General features: G+C 39.5%; 1 protein-coding gene across 1 annotated transcript in view; it reads right to left on the minus strand.

The window, feature by feature from the left end:
• PRR29 (proline rich 29) overlaps positions 1–6,087 on the minus strand; it is a 950,736-nt gene that overhangs the window by 220,428 nt on the left and 724,221 nt on the right. The gene's annotated exons all lie outside the window — the stretch shown is intronic.

Here is a 6,087-nt window from a genome sequence, read left to right on the forward strand (position 1 = left end):
GAAGGTTGTTTGAAAATTGATAAAGGAACAGCACAGCCTTTGTTTTACTTCAGGGCCTTCCGCATAATGGCGCAGAGAGCAAAACAATCCTTGCTCAGTCTATATAATTTTTGCTCGTGAGTCTATGCATCCACCCGCGAGAGTAAGATCTTTGAGAATACCTTCACAGAGATGTCCAAAAGGCTAATTAATCTATAATGTGAAGGGTCCGAACAATTCCCCTTTTTCAGGATGAGTTTCGCTATTGAGCCTTTCCAAAACAGGGGATAATTACCCATTAAAGCTACCCAGCTGAGCAGAAGGGAAAACACCCTTGCCTACTAGGTGCTATTGGACTTAAATAGCACTGCCGGGGTATTATTGGGACCTATGGCTCTTGATCGTTTAATCCACTCAATTACCACCTTTACTTCTTTCATTGAAAAGAGGAGAGTGGCAACTTCGTAGAGGTGGTGCAATTAACACTAGATAAAATTGGAGGGGTACCATATAGACTATCTAAGTATGCTGCCCAGGTATCTTCAGTGATCATACATGTAAGGGTTCCCCCATGGGGGTAATGAAAATGTGTGTGCTTTCGACTAGAACTCCCGTTAGTCCCTCATTTGTATAACCTTAAGCAAATCGTCCCAGTTATTATGATAAAAAGAGCCCTTTTTCTCTGTAACCAGCTCCTTATACAGACTCTTTAACCCATACATCTCTTGATTTAAATCACCTTCTGGAGACTGCCTAACTTGTTTGGATTATTTTCTCACCCGACTTTTCATTTGCTGACGAGCAAGATCAAACAAACCTTTCCTCTTAAAATGACAAGATGTCTGTGCCCCATGTTTATTTATGTTGACACATATACGATCCAGCACATTGGCCAAGATTTCATTGAACCACACAATTCTATTCTCTTGGTTCAAGGAAAACCCCTTACCCTCCCGGCGTGAGCTACTAAAGTATTTTGAGCTTCAAAAAAAGAGATTCAGGGGGAAATTTAGACTCTGACAGATGGATACTCGGTCACAAATATGACAGAAATGCTGTCCACTGTATTAGTTGTGCATTGTATCCTTATGCAATTGTACTAAGGTGGATGGACTATCTGTTACATCTGTGATGGAGTGCATGTAGGCCAAACTCTAAATCAGGTCCTTAATCCAGATGCAGAACTCTTGACCTGATGAAGGCTTAAAAAGGAATCTACAAGGCAAGAGGACTTTGATGGTCTGCTAAATTGGAATTTTCCTGCAGTTCATTTTTCCCACCAAATCCAATGGCTCCAGCTGGGTCTCATCCAATGGCTATCGACTTCAAGAGAAATTCTCTAGATACAGTCTAAACCCTTGCTCTGCTGGAGATTTTCGACTTTCATAATAAAGACTAAACTAGAAGGCAAAAGCTTTTACTGTGATGACCTGCTTCGGGTATCTGACCATCTCTTTATCATGGTCAGCCTACAATGGCTGACACTGCTCCTAAGTGTGGTCAACAGTCAACAGTGGCTTCTGATTAAATTTACTTTTTCTGGTGCTTTTTGCGCAAAATATTTAAGAAAACATATCTCCAGTTCTTTAATTGGGTTTTGTTTATTCTGTCGAATTTTTCTTATTAAACTTTTCTCTATTTTTATTAAATGGGTGGTATTTTGACTGTTTGGCGTTGCTAACATTATCCTTAGGTTAAGTCTGTCTGCTCTGTAACAAAGCTACCAAGGTCTGAGCCCACGCATACTTGTTGAACTTGTAAATTTCACCTGACAAGTATTTCATCTTTCTGCATAAGATTGGACACCGTTTTTTTAAACTGACTTGGATTAATGTAGTCCTTCACAGTCTTGATTTGTTTCGAAGGGTTAGCTCAATGGCTTGTCCCTTTTCACTTTTCTGAGCAAGTAGACAGCCCCTTGGCACCCTCATTACATACCAGAGGTGGCCATTACTATTGTGAGCTTGGCCGTCCATCTCCTCTGCACATTTAGAACTCACATAGCTCTGCTGCATACTACTTCTTTTTGGTCCTTTCCTATGTGCAATATATGCTTTAAGAGGTTCCATTTGAGCATCTAGTGTTGTCGTGATTGACGTTGCTGATGTTGCCAGCTGTGGTGTGTTTCCTAGTTGTTTCGACAGAAGAAATAGGATAACAGTGGGCAAAAATGTAAGCAGATGCCCACCTCAAGACTCTACAATGCAGTGCAGTTTTTCATCTTTTGCTGGGACCCACCGTGCAGTATCATCCGATTTGTATCTACTCGCTTCCTACAAGAGACTCAAACCAGGAGGTACTTCACTCGATAGAGGAGTGCAGCTCTTTGATAGTATTCATCCTCACAGACCTAACATTGTTCAGTGGGACCAACAATCTGCACAGAAAAGGGTTTCCAGTGCAAACGTTCACATGGATGCATAGAGCAGATACAACTACCATATTGTAGTAGCTTCATGAATGAAAGTGTTGTTTGAATGAGATGGTAGCTGGTTGTGGTTTCATAGAGTTAAGAAGGTTAATTTTGGAAAATATAGGGTAAGGATTCTCGCCCACACATCCGTGCCTTTAGGATTCTTCTGACACTGTATCCTCCTTTGAATGGTAACAGGAGGGTTAAGTGGCTAACAAGTGTTTTATCGTGATGAAGCAGTCTCAATTGTTTTGAAGAAACGAATAAAATAGCACCCTCAAAGGTAGAAAGGAGTCTGGTACGTTGACAGTTTTAGAGAGTTTCACTTTGTTTCTGTACCAAAGTTACCGCTCTGTGGAACGACTCAAACCAGCTGGTTAAATACCTTCTTCCGCGAAATGTTGAAAACATACTTAATAACTTTTCGTATATTGAACCTTTTCAATGTGATTTTACAGATGATAGAAAAAAAACTATATTGTATTTTACATAATAAATTATGCATCAGAGAAACACTCCAAGAGAATCTATGGAATATTGTGCCTTGCCATAATCAGCACTTAGTAGCTGTAATGGACTGCCCCTGGTGATTTGTAACTCTGCTTGGTCATGTAATTTGGCGTCCACTATCAACACTTGGGCATGTAGGTGTTTGCTCTGCGTATGGATCTGGCCATATTAGCGTATAACTATCATTGTGATGGTTTAAAAACTTCCATGTGTCTGAAACTGGTGTAAGATCCTAGCAATAGCAGAACCTGTCCATGTGAAGCTGTGTCTTGGCACAAGAGGCTCTCTTCGGTCACCACATGTTTCCTGGAAATTCATGTTATTTGCTTCATTCACTAGCCAATCTCACCCCATGACTTTTCCAACTCTGTATGTTTTCTCAATGTGTTAACTTCCGTTCTTAACTCTTCTCCAAGCATATCAGCCTAAGAGAATTTAATGGACTGTTCCAAAGAGCTCTTCTGTCTAGCGTGGCACAGAGGGTGAAAAGCGATGGGTTGAGATGCTAGCTAGATTACTTGCAACATTTCTCCTATCATCTTCACTTAGTTTAAGTAGCCATGTTTACTCATCCTCTGGGGAGGCTGGTAAAAGGAGATATCACTTATATCTTGACCAATGAACACTAGTGATCATGTTACATAAATTGTAATGCTGTGTGACAATTGTGCGCCAGTACAGTGCAAGTCTGCACTTTTGTTTGAACGTGTTAATCAGTCTAAGAATAACATTTACAATGACCAATCAAAGAAAAATCCCACTGGTTGGTGAGAAATGTGTTGAAATCGATGGTAAAAATGTTTACCTCCACTGGTTCATTCAATCTATCTGAAAATTCTTCAAATGTGTTGCAAGCAAGGGTTAGTTATATTTTTTTTAACCACAGATACGGCATATTTATCAAGACTGGGTGCCCATGCAAAGTGACACAAACCAGTGCAAAGTCATAATAGCTTTTTAAATTCCAGTGCAAAATAGTTTTACGCTGCAAAGTTGCCCTAAAAGTAACACAAACAGCTGTTTGAGCTGCTTTGCATTACTTTGTACTGAAGGGGTATCCTATGACTGCTACGTTGGCATTCCCACGCAAACAATAATGGTTTTTCATGCAAAAGCCATATCTATTAAAATTGTTAGGCGGCACATTTAAATATATATAATAACTCCTCCTTGAGGCAGGCATTAACAAGGATAAATGTTCTAATTGCTCCCAACTTTTCACAAGTTGCACTGTACAGTACACAAGTACACATCCGATGGGTGAAGAGTTTAAAAGTTTCTCTGGCCATAATATTTTGTGCGCTACACTGCCTGTGCCAGTTATCACATAAAACAGATTTGTATTCAGGTGCATATGTCATTTTTCATCCTCTTCACTGGACTTTTATTTATGCTCCATTATCACTCATATCTCCTGCTTTGCTCTCAGAATCCCGTATCTTTCAAGAAAAGCGCCTCAAATCATAACTTTTAGAAGTGCGTGAAGCCTCACTGACCCCCTGCTGGCATCATCAGCTGTATGCTGGGTAGCAGAGCCATTCCATTAGCAATCACTGTCCTTTAAATTTGGATTTGAAAAACAAATCCAGGCATGGATTTTTTAATCTCGAGATAATCAAAATGCTGTCAGCAAGTTCAATACCAGCACGTGTAAAAACCCGAACACCTTTGCAGATTGGATCTTTGAAGTAAACCATCCTTGGCACCTTAAACTACAACAGAAAGTGAGGTATACAGTAAACACACAAATACAATTTGTGACTGCGGGCATTTGTCTTTATTTTAGCAGTGGTATGGTGCACATTCTGCAGTCTCAGTTTTGGGAGCAGTTGACCCAGTAAATATTGCACCTGCGTAAAGATTTATTAAAAGTGTATTCAAAATCGGTCAAGGGGTATGAGCATTGAATGCAGGTATATGGAATACATCAGCTGTTATTGTAAACTGTTTCGCTTTCTGCAGTTTAATTAATATTGTAGCACACACTATTTGTCGGTCTGTGTGAGGTTTTAAAACGTTCACGTGACAGATTCTTGTATTACTTAATCTATTTTAAGCCCCAACTCAATAATCAAAAACCACCATGCCATTATATACATGAGAGGAGTGCAGCTTGATCGTCGTTTGAAGAAAGTATGATTTTACAGCACATGCAATTACCACATGTGCCTTCCCGTGCAGTCTTTATCACACAGATGTTTTAGCATGCGTTAAGTATGTTTAAGGTAAGTATATATAATTTGTATTTTCTCTTTTTTTAGGGGAACCCCCTTTTTTATTTACTACTACCTACCCAACCCTAAAATGTCCGTTACCTCCCCTTTGCACTACCCACCCCTAAACCCTAAAATTACCCTTCCCTCCCTTTACCACTGTCAAAACCTAAACCCTATAATTACAATACCTCCCTTTACCACTACAACCCCTAAACCTTGAAATTACCTTTACAATCCATTTATTTCTACGCGGACCTAAACCCTTTTTTTTTTTTTTTTTTTAAAGATAATTAAAGGTATCATTTTGAGTTTGATGAACAGGTTACGTCATCACAAACGTGACAGCTATCCTGACTTCCAGCCTTCATGCCAAGAATCGATGCAGAGTACTCACTGTACTGTTAGCAAGAATTTTAAGGATGCTATCTGATTTCATGAAGGCTGGTAGTTGATCGGAGAAAGCCAAGTATTATTTCCTTGACACTGCTATAACTGGATATCCTTTGATCGTTGAACCCTATGAAGGTTGATTTCGGCAGAGGCCATCAATGCCATTATTTGTATAGATGTTGCAGTTCACGCCCTGATGAAGTCTTTAGCTATAACCAATAGACGAAACACGTGTTGGCTCAATCTGTGGCTATATGTTGTGTTGATGAAGAACTGAAGCGCAATTCGATGTAGACAAGACCCAGAATAAAGAACATCTGTGAAAACTACTACGTGAATTAATTATTGCTGAAAATTACATGACTGTGGCTCAGGAAATTTACTTTGTATTCAGTTATAAGTGTGTGGACATTTGTTTACACTAATTGACAACGTCGGGTGGTCGTTGTACAGTTTCCTTTGAGCACTGTCTGATAACCTATGGTCTCTAATTACGCTTTCACATAACTGTGCTCAGTCTATACCCCACTACCCTCCTATCACGAATCTAAATTAGGCCCAATGTATTATTTATTTTTA

This window comes from Lissotriton helveticus, chromosome 5_1 (assembly GCF_964261635.1).
Source record: "Lissotriton helveticus chromosome 5_1, aLisHel1.1, whole genome shotgun sequence".
Taxonomy (NCBI): domain Eukaryota; kingdom Metazoa; phylum Chordata; class Amphibia; order Caudata; family Salamandridae; genus Lissotriton; species Lissotriton helveticus.